We start from the raw sequence: 18,351 nt of genomic DNA, 5'->3' as shown, positions 1-18,351 counted from the left end.
CACTTCCCTGCCTGATGGCCACACTGGACAACTTTAATGCACAAACCATTGCCATCTTCCTTGCTCTTGCTTTCATTTCAACAACTTTCTTAACATCCTTCCGCACCTTTTTGCCTTTTGTAGACAATCTGTTAGTTTTTTTCGACTTCCAACTCTAAAGTCGCCATTTTTATGGCACAGGACTTTTCTGTTTCTTTCATCAATGTCACCAAACATGCAGTTGAAAACATTGGAGGAAACCATCCATCCTCACAACACTTCCTCATCCAATCTGTCAGTCGTTCTTTCTCACTCGCTCGTTCTTTTTCCGGTAAACCCCCCCCCCCCCCCACACACACACATGTCACATGCATTTCTCACTTGTTCACTCAATAACACTCATTCAGAATGGTTTGGTATTTGTCTCGGATCGAACCATTCACTTTCCCAAATAAACTCTCCCTGCATTTTTTTTGTATTTTTTTTTGTATTTTCTGGTTTGGTAATTTTTTTAAATTTGAATGTTTGAACCTCCTCTTACACAGAAGAATCCGATCCAAGATACCTTTTTTTTCCCGCGAACTTCTGGACTCTTTATCTAAGAATATTTCTCTTTTTCGCAAACTTCTGGATTTTTATTCCGCGAATATTTCTCTTTTTCTTACTTTTTGGAAACTATTTTACTGTATTTTTTTCTGGGTGGGGTCTGGGGTTCATTTGATGGACACGCCAGCTAGCTCCCATTGGGTGCTCTTTTCCTCATGGTTCTCTGTGCCTTGCCATGTCCATTCACTCAAAAGAGAGGATCCCAATGGAGAGCTCAGCCGGCTCCTGTTTTGGCTCTTAAGTTAACATCCTTTTGTTCAGTTAACGGCTTCTGATCAAATTAACTGTTGCTTGTGAGAAGATAACATCTACCCCAGGACACCATGTGAGGGACATACACAGCTGTGTTCGCGGACCACCGAACTCTAGCAGGAGCCACCTGAGACCACAGATATGAACTGTGTGTTCTCATTGAAAGTCGCCTCGACTGAAACTGTTGTGAAATGTGCAAATACTCCCCACACCCATGAGAAGATCGTGTATCAGGGACATCCTTTCAATAAATGCAAGGAGACAAACGCGGCCTCTTCAGATTTGCCCCGGAACCTGTAATGGTTTACATTGCAAAGCCAGCTGGAGAGCTGCTCCCAGATTGTGAACCGAGACATGTTTTAGCGCACTCTCTCTTGCAAGAAAGACAACCATGCCTGCCTCCTGAGTCTTCCTGTTCCTGATGTATTCTTTGTGTCAGATTACCAGCATGAACCTGACAATATTCACATTTAACTTGGTGTTACCAGGTGGACGTAAGTAAGAGTCCTGGGTACCGTGAAATAGTATAGGATCCGACATTAAGGCAATTTGTTTTTCACACTGTTCTCTTGCCTCACCTAACTGCTCACAACTCCACAACAATTTTCAGATCATACAGTATTTTGTTTAAAAGCAAGAATTCTTCAGTTTCAACATATTTATGAAAATTATGAAAATTTGTTCTGGACCTACCAAGCCAACATCTGGAATGCCCAGGGTGGCCCAACACAATGCATCGTGGTCCAGGTCCATTGGTACACCGTCAATGTTGAACCCTGTACTATTTCACATCCTGCACCGCCGTCCGCGGTCCGTCGTCATGATCCACCGACACTCACACCAGTGCACACCAGCCTTTAATTGGGTCAGAATGCCAGGACATGACGGGAAGCATCACTGTGACCACAGAACCTGGCTCAGGCTGAAATCAATCAGCTGGGAAAACATGGTTTGCTCCTGGGTTTCAGTATTAAACACACACATATGTGTGTTTCCTCCACACAAGTCCTTTGTCGATTGATGTTGATCATTTTTCATTGAAAGCTGTGATTCGTTTGCATCAACAGCACACTTTCTAGTCCAGTGTGCGCCACAAGTATGGATGAAGTGAGAACCTTTTTGTAGGCCAGTTCCATGTGGTCTCTTGCCGGTCGACACATCTACATTTGCTTTTGTCTTTGGTCTCCTTCAGCAGGTTGTGGATCAGCTTCTCCACGTAAGCATGGTTGGATCCTTCATCGATCTCCTTGTCTTCTTCGTCCACTTCCTCTATGTCAGACTGGCGTATCTTACCCAGCTCACCCAGAGGAGGCGCTGCAAGCTCAGCTTCCATGTAAGAGTTACAGGATTGGATGACCATCTCCTCAGGGAACTGTGAGAGGACCATTATGGGCTCGTAACTGTGTCTTTTGACCAACTGTGGACCATCCTGAGCCCACCCATCAACAGACAGAAATAGCTCAGGTAGGAGAGTGTTACACTCAAACTATTAAGGTCTGTGGTTCAACCCTGCATGTAAGGCACAGAGATTATTTTGTTGTTCTGATGACTGCACGACGATGCGTCTTGTGACTCACTGTTGTCATTTTACTGATAACTTCCCACGAATCGACTGGTGAAAAGGCCTACATCCAACAAACAACAGGCTGAAATAGCTAACTTGGGAGAGCGTTACACTCAAAATCACTGGTGCAACCCGCGTTTGGGCATTTAAGGCACAGAAATTGTTTCTTTCATGCAATTGCTGTACTACGATATGTTCTTTGACTTGCTGTAGTCATTTTGGTTGACAAGATCCTATTAATTGATTGGTGAAAAGGCCTGAGCTAACTTCAAATGAGGCCGAAATACCTCATTTGGGAGAGTGTTAGCCTGAAAATCTAAAAGTCCCGGGTTCAACCCCGGGTTTTGGCATGGAAGGCACCAAATTCATTTCTTTGTTGCAATTACTGTACGACGATGTCTCCTGTGACTCGCTGTTGTTATTTTGGCCAATAAGATCCCATTAATTGACTGTTTAAAATGGCTTAGTTAAAGCCACAAGAAGGAGAGCATGAACCTGAAGACCTAAAGGTCACTGGTTCAACCCCGGGTTTCAGCATTACAGTTGTTGTGATTACTCAACTGTACTACGATGTGTCATGTGACTCGCTGTTGTGATTTTGGCCAATACGATCCCATTAATTGACTGGTGAAAAGGGCTTATTTAAAACCACGAGAGGCTGAAAGAGCTCAGTTAGGAGAGGGTTAGACTAAAGATATAAAGGTCACTGGTGCAACCCCGGGTTTTGGCATGTAAGGCACAGAATTCATATCTTTTCTGCGATTACTGTACGACGATGTGTCCTGTCACTCGCTGTTGTGATTTTGGCTGATAAGATCCCATAAATTGACTCGTGAAAAGGGGCTTAGTGAAAGCCACAAGAGGCTGAAATACCTCAGTTGGGAGAGCGTTTGACTGAGCATCTAAAGGTCCCTCGTTCAACCCCAGGTTTCGGCATGTAAGGCACAGAATTCATTTATTTCTTGCGATTACTGTTTGTTGTTGTTTTTAAACATAAAACATATACAGTAATAATTTGACAGAAAATAAGGTAGATAAAATAGTAAAAAGAAAGAAATCAGTCTTCATTCAACACAGTTATTATGTTCAAGGGAGTAGGAAGAAGTAAAAAACTTATCTAGTCCTACCCCGTTATGTGTTTATATCTAATAAATCATTTTTATATCAATCTGTTCCACGATGTGTCCTCTGACCTGCTGTGATTTTGCCCGATAAGATCCCATTAATTGACTGGTGAAAAGGGCTTCGTCAATTCCAACAGAGGCAAATATAGCTCAGTTGGGAGAGTGTTTGGCTGCAGACCTAACGGTCCCTGGTTCAACCCTGGGTCCATGTGAGACGCAGAAATCAACTCAAGAACAACTTTATTGTCAAATGTGCTGTATATGCAACGTACAGCACAGATGAAATTTCTTGAATTCATTTCTTTATTGCAATTACTGTACTACGATGTGTCCTGTGACTCGCTGATCTTATTTTGGCTGATAAGATCTCATTAATTGACTGGTGAAAAGGGCTGAAGAAACTCCGCAAGAGGCTGAAGTAGCTCCGTTGGAAGAGCATTAGACTGAAGATCCAAAGGTCCCTGCTTCAAACCTAGGCTTTGGCATGTGAGGCACAGGAATTGATTCTTTGTTGCGATTACTGTACGATGATGTGTCTTGTCCTTTGACTTGCTGTTGTCGTTTTGGTCAGAATCAGAATCAGAGTCATCTTTATTGGCCAAGTATGTAGAACACACAAGGAATTTGTCTCCGGTATAACACGCTGCATTAGTATCATCGTAAACAAGGACATGACAAATAGGTATGCAAGGACATTTCGAAATGTAAGTGAACCGTAGTGCGGTGGTACCACCCAGTGACAACTGTGAGACAATGTGCACAGTATCAAGCAGAGCTAAAGTGAACAGTGGTAGAATACAATACGATGACAGTTTGTACAGTTGGTGCAGAAAATCATTGAACCATTTTAGAGTGACCAGTAGCAGTATTTGCAGTACAAGAAGAGTGACTACGTCAGTGACTGTTTAGGGAGTTAATGGCTAGAGGGAAGAAGCTGTTTAAGTGTCTACTGGATTTGGTGCGCATGGATCTGTAGCGCCTGCCTGAGGGGAGTAGCTGGAAAAGGTGGTGGGCAGGGTGCGGGGGATCCAGGAGGATTTTCCGTGCCCTTGTCTTGATTCTTGCAGTGTGCAAGTCCTCAAGAGTGGGTAGGGCTGGACCCTTTTCAGGATGGAGATGGTGTTGACTTCCCACTTCATGTCCTGGGAGACTGATTCCCAGGAACTTGAAGGTCTCGACGGTTGACACAGGGCAGTGAATAAGATCCCATTAATTGACTGGTGAAAAAGCCTTAGTTAACCTCAAATGAGGCTGAAAAAGCTCCGTTGGGAGAGCATTCGACTGGAGATCTAAAGGTCCCTGGCTCGATGCCGGGTTTCGGCATGTAAGGCACAGAATTCATTTCTTTGATGCGATTACTGTAAGACAATAATAATAATAATAATACATTTTATTTGTGGGCGCCTTTCTAGAAACTCAAGGACACCTTACAACAAGCAGTTAAAATCACAAACACAATGTTAAAAACAGCATCAAATAAAATAAGAAAAAATACAAATAAATAAATAAATAAATAAAAATAATGGCTTTATGGTCCGAGTGAGTAGGCTTGTCTAAACAGATGTGTCTTTGAGGCTGGATTTGAAATGTGTTAATGAGTCTGTATTACGAAGGTCAGCGGGGAGTGTGTTCCAGAGCTGGGGAGCAGAGCGACTGAAGGCTCTGTTTCCCATGGTGACGAGGTGAGCAGGGGGGACAGAGAGGAGGAGAGAGGAGGAAGAACGAAGAGAGCGGACAGGTGTAGGAATATGGATGAGGTCAGATAGGTATGGAGGGGCTAGGTTATGGATGGATTTGAATGTGAGGAGCAGGATTTTATATTGAATGCGGTGTAAAATGGGGAGCCAGTGGAGATGTTGGAGGACAGGTGTAATATGGTTTATGTATGGTGTGAGTATGATAATGCGGGCGGCTGAATTTTGGACCAGCCGAAGCTTATGGAGGGTTTTTTGAGGGAGACCGAGCAGGAGGGAATTACAGTAATCGAGTCGCGAGGTGACGAGGGTATGAACAAGTATAGCAGTGGACTGAGGAGTGAGAGAAGAGTGGAGCCGGTGGATGTTTCTAAGATGATAATATGCAGAACGAGTGATGTGGTTGATATGTGAGGTGAAGGAGAGGGTGCTATCAAGGATGACACCCAGACTCTTGACCTGAGGGGAGGGGGAGATGGAAGAGCTGTCAAAGGGAATGGAGAAATTGTTTATTTTGTTTAGGGTGGATTTGGTGCCAATGAGGAGGAGTTCAGTTTTATTGCTATTCAATTTGAGGAAGTTTGAGGTGAACCAAGATTTTAATTCCTGCAGGCAGTTGGTTAGGGAGGATGGTGGGAGTATGGTATTAGGTTTGGTAGAGATGTAGAGCTGGGTGTCATCCGCGTAGCAGTGAAAGTGAATGTGATGTTTCCTGAAGATATTACCAAGGGGGAGAAGATAGATTAGAAACAGCAAGGGGCCAAGGACAGAACCCTGAGGAACACCTGAAGTGAGGGGAAAGGGGTGAGATCTAAAACATTTGAGCTGGATAAACTGGGTGCGGTCAGAAAGATAGGAGCGGAACCAGGAGAGGGGGATGCTGGTGATGCCAATGGAGGAGAGTCTGTCGAGGAGGATGGAGTGAGAAATGGTGTCAAAGGCTGCACTGAGGTCAAGCAGGAGGAGGATGGCGAGTGAACCGGAGTCAACAGAGAGAAGAAGGTCATTGCATATTTTGAGGAGGGCAGTTTCGGTACTATGGAGGGGACGGAAGCCAGATTGAAATTGTTCGTAGAGGTTATTGGAGGAAAGATGGGTGTGAATTTGAGCAGCTACTGTTTTTTCTAGAAGTTTGGAGATGAACGGGAGGTTTGATATGGGACGAAAGTTATTCAAGTCGGAGGGATCAGAGCCAGGTTTCTTCAGTATGGGAGTGACAGCAGCAGTTTTGAGATGGGAGTGTACAATGCCAGTAGAGAGGGAAGTTTGAATAATGTTAGTGATGAGAGGGGAGAGGGCCGGGATAGAAGCTTTGACTAGAACAGTAGGGAGAGGGTCAAGTTGACAAGTAGAGGATTTGGACTTGAATGCAGAGAACAGGTGTGTAGGAACCGGGGAGAATGGAGAAGGAGGGTTGGGAGCAGATGAAGGGGTGAGCTGCTGGTGGATAAGTTGGATTTTGGATGTAAAAAATGAGGCCAGAGTATTACAAAAATCAGTGGAATGGAGATGTGAGGGAAGAGTGTCAGCAGGTTTGGTGAGTTTAGAAATGAGTGAAAAGAGTGATCTGGGGTTACCTTCATTGGAACTGATTAAACCAGAGTAGAAGATTGATTTGGCTTTGGATATTGAGTCCTTGTAATGGAGGAAGTGGGTAGTGTACATTTCTTTATGAATAGTGAGACCAGTTTTTCTGTATAATCTTTCAAGTTGACGGCCTTTTGATTTAAGTTGTCTGAGGGTAGGTGTAAACCAGGGTGCTGTTTGGTTGAAGGAGACAGTTCGGGTTTTGAGTGGGGCCAAGGTATTGAGAATGTTATGGAGGTTTGTATTGTAGTGTGTCAAAAACTCATCTGTTGTAGAAAGACAATCAGTACTGGGGAGGTTGTTGATAAGTGATTCTAAATTGTCCGGGTTAATGTCCTTGATTTTACGGAAATGTATAATGTGTTGTGGGTTGGATTTGACAAAGGATAGGTTAACATTGAATGAAAGCAATAGATGATCTGTGTATGGGAGGAGATCGGTTTTACAGTTTGTTGGTGATAATCCTATACAGCAGATCAAGTCCAGAATATGTCCTTTACTATGTGTGGGAAAGTTGACAAACTGTTGAAAACCAAAACTGTCCAGACAGGAGGTAAAGTCTTTGGTGAGTGAGTTATTGATATTGTCTATGTGTATATTAAAATCTCCTAAGAGAATCACATTTGGTGATAGTGTATACAGATGAGTGAGGGGTGTAGTAATGTCAGTGATAAAGTTCTTGTTTGGTTTTGGTGGACGGTAAATAGTGGCAATCAGTGTGGGAGTTGATCCAGAGAACTGTATAACTGTAGCTTCAAAAGATAAAAAAGCAGGCACACGGGTGAAAATTTCCAATCCTCGCGCAGAATCATCGCGAGGCCACCTCCCCTCCCAGTCGTGCGAGGCACAGCATGATAAGCAAAGCCCGGTGGAGTAGCTTCATTAAGAGTACCATAATCATTTGGTTGCTGCCAGGTCTCAGTCAGACACAGAATGTCAAACTCACGGTCTGTCAGGAGGTCGTGGACGAACTGGCCCTTGCTCGTAAGGGAGCGGATGTTCAGTAGGCCGACGTTGACAGCAGTGCAGCTGCGAGCGACCGCGATGCTATCCGACCTCGGGACGCGTGTCAACACAGAGGCATCCGCAGGGCATCCGGTGTTCTTCCGTGGGCTGCGAGCGGTGGACCAGAACGACCTGATGGAGCTGGAGTTGTCGTATTGATAGTTTCGACGTGAGCCCCGGTGAGTGCACCTTCGCCGGGGCACGTAAAGGATGTCCGGGTGTTGGAGCAGAGCAGGCGGTGGTGGACCGTGTGGATTAAAATAGAGTTTGAGCTCAGTGGCAGCATACTGGTGAAGCGCTTCCAATGGGTGGTGGAGAACAGACAGGACGAACCAGCAGAAAGCAAGCCACTCACAGCTGATCGACATAGCTGGACTGGAGTAATGAAGTCGGGAAGCAGCGACAGGTAGCAGGTAAGCTAGCCGCTAGCCGCAACTCGACAGCAACTCAACACTCGATGACAGGTAATGACAGTTCGACCGATCGAGTGTGGATTGATCGTTGTTCACTCAGTGACCATAAAAGCAGGTCGACAAAAATATGTCGACTTTAAAAGATCAAAAAATTGACTTAAAAATTGACTTAAAAATCAAAAAATCACGGGGAGTAGCGGCGTCCAAAAATCCGCCAGCATTCGCTCCGAACGTAGACAATGTGTCTTGTAACTCGGTTGTGATTTTGACCGATAAGATCCCATTGATTGACTGGTGAAAAGGGCTTGGTTAAAGCCAAAGAGGCCCAAATACCTCAGTTGTGAGAGCATGAGTCTGAAGATCTAAAGGTCCCTGCTTCAACCCTTTGTTTCGGCATGTAAGGCACAGAATTCATTTCATTGTTGCGATTACTGTATTACGATGTGTCCTCTGACTCGCTGTGATTTTGGCCGATGAGATCCCATTAATAGACTGGTGAAAAGGGCTTAGTTAATACCAGAAGAGGCCTGCTTTTCGGCATGTAAGGCACAGAAACTTTTTTTTTCATGCAATTCCCGGACTACAATGTGTCCTTTGACTCACTGTTGTGATTTTGGCCGATAAGATCCCATTAATTGACTGGTTAAGAGGGCCTAGTTCAATCTATAAGGGGCTGAAAAAGCTCAGTTGGGAGAACATTAGACTGAAGATCTAAGTGTCCCTGGTCCAACCCCGGGATTCAGCATGGAAGGCACAGAATTCATTTCTTTGTTGCGATTACTGTACTACGATGTGTCATGTGACACGCTGTTATGATTTTGGGCGACAAGATCCCAATTGACTGGTGAAAAGGGCTTATTTAAAACCACGAGAGGCCGAAATAAGCTCAGTTTGGAGAGCGTTTGACTGAAGATCTGAAGGTCACTGGTTCAACCCTGGGTATCGGCATGTAAGGCAGACAAGTACAACTTTATTGCCAGAAGAGGACGATATAGCTCAGTTGGGAGAGCGTTAGACAAAAGATCTAAAGGTCCTTGGTTTGATCCTGGGTTTCGGAAAATAAACCACAGAATTTATTTCTTTGATGCGATGACTGTTCGGCGATGTGTCCTGTGACTCGCTGCTGCTTTTCGGCCGATAAGATCCCTTTAATTGACTGGTGAAAAAGGCTGAAGAAACTCCGTAAGAGGCCAAAATAGCTCAGTTGGGGGAGCATTGTACTGAAAATCTAAAGGTCCCTGGTTCAACCCGGGGTTTAGGCATATAAGAACCAGAAATCAACTCAAGAACAAATTGAAAAAAAATATAAAAACTGTATATGCAACATACAGCACAGATAAAATTTCTTGAATTCATTTCTTTGTTGCGATTACTTTACTTTGATGTGTCCTGTGACTCGCCGTCGTGATTTTTGCTGATAAGATCCCATGAATTTATTGGTGAAAAGGGCTGACGATACTCCACAAGAGGTCGAAATAGCTCAGTTGGGCGAGTGTTAGACTGAAGATCTAAAGGTTTCTGGTTCAAACCCAGGTTTCGTCATGTGAGGAACAGGAATTGTTTCTTTGTTGCGATTATCGTACTCCGATGTGTCCTGTGACTCACTGATGAGATTTCGGCTGATATGATCCCATTAACTGACTTGTGAAAAGGCCTGAGGATACTCCACAAGCGGCCGAAATAGCTCTGTTGGGAGAGCGTTTGACTGAAGATCTAACGGTCCCTGTTTCAAACCCGGGTTTTGGCATGTGAGGCACAGAATTCATTTCTTTGTTGCGATTCCTGTATGACGCTGTGTCCTTTGACTTGCTGGTGTGATTTTGGCTAAGATCCCATTAATCGACTGGTGAAAAGGCCGAAGTTAACACCTCAAGAGCCTGAAATATCTCAGTTGGGTGAGTGTTAGACTGAAGATCTAAAGGTACTAGGTTCAAACCCGGGTTTTGGCATGTGAGGCACAGGAATTGTTTTTGTTGCGATGACTGTACTATATTGTGACTCTGTCCGAAAAGATCCCATTGATTGACTGGTGAAAAGGCCTTCATTAACATGAATTTTTTTACAACAAAATTGGGGGTTAATCTCATGCTGTGTGGCAGTCAATGAGCATTGAGAATACTTAAAGTGGTTCTCACTTTCCAGTTATGAATAGAATCAGAAATGCAAATAATAATAATAATAATAATTAATAAATAACGAAACAAATAAATAAATGAACAAACAAATAAAAAAAAAACCTGAAGAAGGCGTGGACACTCTGTGATCACGTGAGCCAGGCCTTGAGTCGCAGACAAGATCTCGTTCAAGTCCTTCTGATCTGGTCGGCCACTGCCATACTTTCTCTGGATGGACCTTCACCGTCATCTGAAGGACAACAGTGAACATCAATCAGTTCATGATCAACAATCCACCTGGAGTATGCTGAACAAGTCCTACACCCAATACTTTTTGTTGCTGCAGTATATTATAAATATTGCGTATTGGACTGCACAGCAACGACGTCCCTTGGCAAGAGCGTGTTGCTCTTTGTTCGGCTGAGGTGGAAGAGGGACGGCGCCAGGCAGACGGCGAGTTTGGCGGCCGTCATCTGGTTTTCGTCAACCTGTACAGCCACATCGCGCAGGAAATAGAGCAGCATCTGCAACGCCTGGCGGTTTTCGTCCGCCATCAACAAGATGGCTGCCCGCATGGCCTGCATATACTGCTCCTTGGGTACGTCTGGGGTGTGAGTCGACAAAATATCGAGACGTTATGGTAATAATAATAATCCCTGGACTCTCAGCATGGACCATCTGAAAATCCACAAAGGTATTTTATCAGAAGGCCTGGCGACCTACACTGGTAGATGTGAAAGAAGGTTTCTCCCAGTTTGTTGTTCAGTAGGGGCTCCAGAAAGTCCCGGAAGAACTGCTTGACCATGTCGGCCACATCCTAGGCCGACTGCTCCATGTAGTCCATGCCATCCAGAGAGGTATCACACCGATGACGCAGTGCTTGGATGCAAGACTTTGCACTATACTTGCGGAACAGGCCCACCGGGAGGGAAACCCGTACAAGATGAGAAGACAGTAAAGCGTTCCTTGAGAACTCCATAATTGGTCAAATGTTGTCTTTTGTGGCAAAATCTTGTGTTTTATTTTTATTGTTAAGATCTGCTTGCCGCAAAAGTACTTGGTCCAGACTATGGCGCGTGAGGTGGGCAAGAGCCTGCTGAAGGCAAAGGGGCAGCGGGAAGCCGCAACGTCGGATGTGCATGAGGAGCAGGAGCCCAAACACGCGCTTGTCCTTGGAGTCGGGAGACTTTATGCCAGGCATGTCCAACTCCGGGCCTGGAGGGCCACTGTTCTGCCTGTTTTCCAGCTCTCCCAGCTGCAACACACCAGATTGAGACGATCAGCTCATCAGCCAGCACTGAAGTAACATAAGAATGATCCTGATTAATTGAATCAGGTGTGTTGCTCCTTAGAGAGCTGGAAAACAGGCAGGACAGCGGCCCTTGAGGACCGACTTTGGACACCCCTGCTTTATGCGCTTCGTGAATTTTGGTACAGACCTGCAAGGAAACAGGATGAGTCTTCAATTGTGATGTTTTTACACACAAGGAAAATGTTGATCGCAATCAACATTCAAAGAATTTGTTTCTGAGGGACCCATGACAAATAATGGCCACTTCAAAACAAAATGGCTGCCTTTCTGTGCTTGCCATGCTGCAAAACGAAACTGGCTTTTAGGGCTGAATTAAAAATGCAAAAACAGGTTGGGTGGACCTGAAACAATTGATCCGAAAATGGGCCGCAAAAGGCAAGTCAGTAGCGAGCAGACGCTCTTTTGCCCACCAGGTCCAACCATGCTTGTTGTTAGTTAGTTAGTTAGTTCCGCCCGCTCCTATTTGGAACATTGGGCGACGAGCCTCCTCCATTTGTTCCGGTCACTGGCGACCTTTCTTGCTCCATGCCAGCTGACACCCATCTCACTGAGGTCTTCTTTGGCAGTCTGTCTCCACGTCTTCTTTGGCCTACCTCTCTTCCTCTTTCCACCCTCTGGCATCCAGTCCATGGCCACACTTGCCGGTCTCTCTCTTGGCAGCCGGAGTACGTGGCCGATCATTTTCCTTCTCCTTTCAGAGACAATGTCTGACAGTTCAGCCACTCCTGCCCTCTTCATCACCTCCTCGTTGGTGATGTGGTCTCTCCATGAGATCCTCAGGATGGATCTCAGGCAACGCCGATGAAAGACATCTAACTTGTTGGTTATGTTGGCTGTCTTCATCCATGTCTCACAGGCGTAAATCGCTGTTGGGATAACCACTGACATATAGAGGCGTAGCTTGGTGGTCGTAGTGATGGCTTTCGATGACCAGATGTTGCGGAGGCGTTGGAACACTCCCGCAGCTTTACCAAGTCTACTGTTGACGTCTTTCTCCACACCACCTGTATTTGAGATGTTACTCCCAAGATATGTGAAGCTGTCAATGTACTCTATGTCATGTTGGTGTAGAGTGAGTGGTTGAAGGTGTTGGTGCTGTCCGACGGCCATGGCCTTGGTCTTTTCCTGGCTAATTCGTAAACCGACCTTAACTCCGTGCTCATGCAGATTGTTGGTCAACTCCTGGAGTGCGGGCTGGGTGTGACTTAACAGAGCCAAATCATCTGCAAATTCCAGGTCAGCTAGTCTGCTCCCTCCCCACTTGATACCAACTTCTTCCCCTGTGATGGACTTCCTCATCACAAAGTCAATTATGATGATGAAGAGTAGGGGTGACAGAATGCAACCCTGTCTTACACCAGTGACAATGTCAAAATCATCAGTTGTGCCACTGTTGGTTTTGACACAACAGGTTGAGTTGTGGTACAATGACCTGAAGATGTTGATGTACTTGAGGGGTACACCATACAGCTGGACGATCTGCCACAGTGACTCCCGGTGGATGCTGTCGAAGGCTTTCTTGAAATCGATATAGTTGATCATGAGTGGTGTCTGAAGTTCTTGGCACTGCTCTATGATGTTTCGAAGGGTAAAGATCTGTTCGGCGCAAGACCTTCCTTTCCTGAAACCGGCTTGCTCTTCCCTCAAGATGTTATCCACTTCATCTTTAAGGCGATGTAGCAGGACACTGCAGAATACCTTGCTGGGGATTGACAGCAGTGTAATGCCCCGCCAGTTATTGCAGTCTGCGAGGTTTCCCTTCTTAGGAAGCGTGACAATGACCCCACGTCTCCAGTCAGCAGGAACCTCTTCAGCATGCCAAATCAGGTTGAACAGGTGGGTAAGGCTCTCCACAACAGCGTCTTGGCCGTGTTTCAACATCTCGGCAGCTACCTCATCGAGTCCCGGTGCCTTGTTGTTCTTAAGGCCCTTGATTGCTCTGGCAACCTCAGTCTCGGATATCTCTTCGGATATCTCTCTGCAGAAGCAGTTATCGGCACAAAGAGGGGTACCAACAAAGAGAGATGGATAACAGACAACACCTGGAAGTTGATTGATGAAAGGAAAGTGGCCAAGATAAAAAGAGAACAAAAGAGGAGGCTCCGGAGCTGGAGGATGGAAGACGAGGAGTACAGGCGCTTGGACAGGGCAGTGAAGAAGAGTTGCAGGAAGGATAAAAGACAGTGGCTAGAAGAGAAAGCAAGAGAGGCACAGGAAGCAGCCGAGAACAACAACACGACGACCCTATACAAGATCGTGCGGGAGCTAACCAACTCCAGGAGCAGCTCTAGCGTGCCAATCAGGAGCAAGGATGGCAGGACACTTCTAAGCGACGAGGAGCAAGAAGCAAGATGGCTGGAACACTTCAGGGAGGTTCTCAACCAACCAATGCCTCCCGTGCTCTTCAATTTCGATCAAGAGACACCAGCTCCAGCTCTAAATATTACATCGAAAGAGATATCCATGCTTGTTGGACATGGAGTATTTCTCCATCCTGGCAGTGAGGCCTAGCAAGGAGAACTTGTGCAGCAGGCTGAGCTGCATGGCTGACTGGCTGCTAATGTGAAGTGACGAAAACGACTGGTTGAGATGGTGAGACGTCCCGAAACTGGGCCAGTGCACCCTGCAAAGGGTAAGCGGCTCAGATAATGGATGGAAATGGAAAAATGACCTTGATTCTACAGTTAAACCTCGGTTTTCGTCCATAATTCGTTCCAGAAGGCTGTTCAAAAACCGAATTGTTTGAAAACCGAAACCACGCTCTTTTTAAAATAAAAATGTTTTTTGAACACGTCTGCTCACAATAGAAAGCAACACGAGGAGGCGTCACTTCCTTGTCTACCCGAGGAAGCGTCACTTCCTCGTGTAAGGAAGGCGAGAGGAGTCAAATGGTGCATTCAAGTGCGCTCAGTTTGTTCGAGAACTGAAATTTGTTCATCATCCGAGGCATAAAAACCTCGAAATATTTGGTCGAAAATCAAATTGGTCGAGAACCGAGACGTTCAAAAACCGAGGTCTGACTGTGCTATGATCTGCCCTGCAATGCAAATAAGTTTGGCACCCCTCGTCTAGATGTATTTATTACCGCGGTCTTGTCAAGGAGGCCCCAACACCGGAGAATCCCTTTTGTCCCGACTGGTCCCGATGGTGTCTGTATAATTCTGGGAGACGGGTGTGGTTCTGCCCTCACCATCTTCACCATCCTCGCTGTCCGCAAGTACGCCGCGGCTCCAGTGAACCACGATCTGATGCAGGCCACTGATATGCTGAATAATGTCATCCAAGTGCGGGAACAGGTTGTCCTCTTTCTCCAAGTCGAGGATGTCTCCTGTGCTGGCTTATAGGTGGGAACGAGGACATTGTCGTATGCGCTCACCCGGCTGCCCCTCTGAGCTTTTGGGCACGGGGGCTTAGACAGTGGACGGCAAGACCAGTTGTTGTCCAGGTTCTTGCTTTTGGATGGGCGTGAGACATTGAGGTCAGCGGAGCTTCTCCCAGGCGCCAGGCTCTCGATGGACAGCACTTTGGGAAAGATAAGATAAGATATCCTTTATTTGTCCCACACTGGGGAAATTTACAGCCTCCAGCAGCAAGAATGTGGGTAGAAAGAAGAAAGAAGAAAAAACAAACAAACACCGTTCAATTAAGTGCAATATAAATACAACAGGGATAAATCGCAGTGCTATTCACAATTGTTTTTCACATCATGTAATTATTATTATTATTATTGTTGTTATTTTCATTCAGCAGCCTGACAGCAGTCGGTACGAACGAGCGTCTGTATCTCTCCTTCTTGCAGCGCGGGTGTAACAGTCTCTGGCTGAAGGAGCTACCTAGTGCTGTCAGGGCAGGCTGGAGAGGGTGGGAGTGACTGCCCATCATAGCCTTTAGCTTAGTTAGCATCCTTCTGTTGCCCACCTCCTCCAGAGTGTCAAGGGAGCAGCCCAGGACAGAACTGGCCTTCCTGACCAGTCGCTCCAGTCTCTTTCTGTCCCGGGCTGAGATGCTGCCTGACCAGCAGACAATGCCATAATGGATGGCCGAGGCCACCACCGAGTTATAGAAAGTCTTAAGGAGCGACCCCCGAACCCCAAAAGACCTCAGTTTCCTGAGTAGGAAGAGTCGGCTCTGTCCCTTCCTAATCAGGGTGTCCGTGTTTCTAGACCAGTCCAGTTTGTTGTTCAGAAGAACACCTAGGTACTTGTAGGAGGTCACCCTCTCTATGTCCATACCCTGGATGTTCATCGGTGCTGGTGAGGACTGTTTGCTGCAGAAATCCACAACCAACTCCTTAGTTTTCCTAGGGTTGATCTGGAGGAGATTCTGCTGGCACCAGTCCACAAAGTCCTTCGTCAGTCCCCTGTACTCCCGATCGTCCCCCTCTGTAATGAGGCCAACAATCGCAGAGTCATCTGAGAACTTCTGAAGGTGGCAGTTTGGAGTGCCGTGTCTGAAGTCCGAGGTGTAGAGGATGAACAGGAATGGAGCCAGAACAGTCCCCTGCGGCGCTCCAGTGCTGCAGAGAAGCCTGTCCGACTCACAGCTCTGCAACCTCACGTACTGCGGCCGATTTGTGAGGTAGTCTATGATCCATGCTGTGAGATGGTGGTCCACTCCGGCGTTCTGCAGTTTGCCACCCAGTAAGTTGGGCTGGATGGTGTTGAAGGCACTGGAGAAATCAAAGAACATGATTCTCACAGTGCTCCCAGCCTTCTCCAAGTGTGACAGCACTGAGTGGAGGAGGTAGATAATGGCGTCTTCCACGCCGATGCCAGGCTGATAGGCAAACTGCAGCGGGTCCAGTGCCGGGCTCACCAGCGGTCGAAGGTGGGCGAGGACGAGTCTCTCCAGCGTCTTCATCAGATGAGACGTCAGCGCCACCGGTCTGTAGCTGTTCAGCTCCTGGGGGGTCTTGGGCACTGGGACCAGGCACGAAGTTTTCCACAGCTGTGGAGCTCTGCCCAGCTTCAGGCTCAGGTTGAACATGTGCTGGACAATGTCACACAGCTGGTCAGAGCAGGTCCTGAGGAGCCGGAAACTGATCTTGTCTGGACCTGCTGCCTTCCTCACATTCATCTTCCTCAGTTGGTTCCTCACCTGCTCTGTTGTGACGGACAGGCAGGAACCAGGTGACAGACTGGGTAGATGAGAGCTGGTCGAAAGAGGAGGGGGAGGAGAAGAAGTCCTCAGTGAGACTGGTTGCAGTTGGTGGTTGGGGGAAGGGACAGACGACTGGTCGAAATGGTTGAAAAAAAGGTTTCTGGCTTGTGGTCTTTGGCGACATGAATGAGGAGGTTTTCATGTGAGCGGAACTGGGTCCTCTGTGCATCGGGCCTCTTTCCCAGGTCCTCTCTGCATTGGGCCTCTTGCCCTGCAAGGGGAGCTCCATGTCTTCCAGATATTTGCTGCTTCATTTGCTGGCTGTCCGTGCTCGTGGAGGTGTGGGATCACGAATGGGGCTCACGTTCATCCTGGAAACGTCTGCGCAGTCGTCGTCAAAGTCGTTGCCGCAGTTGCCGACCTCAGCGGGGGATGTTTTGTCATTGTTCTGTCATGGTTCTGTTTGTGACCAACAGGTGGCACTGTAGGGCTCCACCTGCAGCTGCACACCTGTTGGTCATTGTGTCATTAGTTGTATAAAAGGACTCCCGGCACGACCACCTGGTTTCGGGTCATTGTTCCTGTCATTGTTTGTTCTGTCATGTTTTGGTCATGTTTTAGTCACTGTTAGTTTTTAGCTTCAGCTATAGTTTTTGTTTGATACTTTGGATTTATTTTGTTCTTATGACTTTCCTTCGTTTTAGATTTAGTTCTCTCTGTATTTCATTCATACAATTTGTACAAGATGTTTCTGCTCCAAAATTCCAAATCCGATCTGGTGATGATTTGCATGAGAGATTTTTTTCTACCAAATGGATATTTTGGGGGTGTCAAACTCATTTTGTCACGGGCCAATTTAAGATATCCTTTATTTGTCCCGCAATGGGGAAATTTACAAATTTGGGGTTACGTCTTCCCTCGGAGGGCCGTTACAACAGTGAAACTACATAAATGTTTATATGTTATTACTTTTACACAGCAAACGGATGGATCACCAGTTTTGAAATCAGTTAAATCAACGACAATAGTTTGTTCAATTATTCTTTGAGTGAGTAGGGTAACAAAATTGTTACAAATTCTCAATTATTTATTTATTTTATTTATTTTTTATTTTATTTATTATTTCCCATTATTTATTACAAATGACAATTTGATATTTCAGTTCAGATTTTAGCAAGGATCATGGAAGTTGACACACATAATTTGCTTTCGCGGGCCACATAAAATGATGTGGCGGGCCGGATCTGGCCCCCGGACCTTCAGTTTGACAACAGAGTCTTCGGTGGGAAAAAAATAAATATTATTGATTTAGATGGTGAAAAAAAGAGCTTAACGTCAAGATGTCCTAATAAATGACTCATGAAATGTACCACTGCTTAAAATTAGTTTTTAATTTATGTCCTTTGTTGACTTCCTTTGATTTACACAGTACATATTTGAATATTTATGGAATTATTTCAACGACTGTTTTATTTATTGTTTATTATCTGAAGCAAGTTCAGTGTTGAGTACTTGTATTGCGCAGAAAATTGTTCTTACTGTTTTTGATATGTTAACCTAAGCACTTTTTAAGGACCTGATGTTCTATTTTATTTTTATTT

At 45.8% G+C, this 18,351-nt stretch overlaps 1 pseudogene; it reads right to left on the bottom strand.

Moving 5' to 3' along the window:
- Nucleotides 1-1,871: 1,871 nt before the first annotated feature.
- LOC147190368 (stAR-related lipid transfer protein 13-like) lies at nucleotides 1,872-17,326 on the bottom strand (annotated as a pseudogene).
- Nucleotides 17,327-18,351: the final 1,025 nt, after the last annotated feature.

This window comes from Hippocampus guttulatus, chromosome 19 (assembly GCF_054856545.1).
Source record: "Hippocampus guttulatus isolate MCC_2025c chromosome 19, RoL_Hgut_1.0, whole genome shotgun sequence".
NCBI classification, from domain to species: domain Eukaryota; kingdom Metazoa; phylum Chordata; class Actinopteri; order Syngnathiformes; family Syngnathidae; genus Hippocampus; species Hippocampus guttulatus.
The sequence above is the reverse complement of the archived record's forward strand: the minus strand, read 5'-3'. Positions and strand labels throughout refer to the sequence as shown.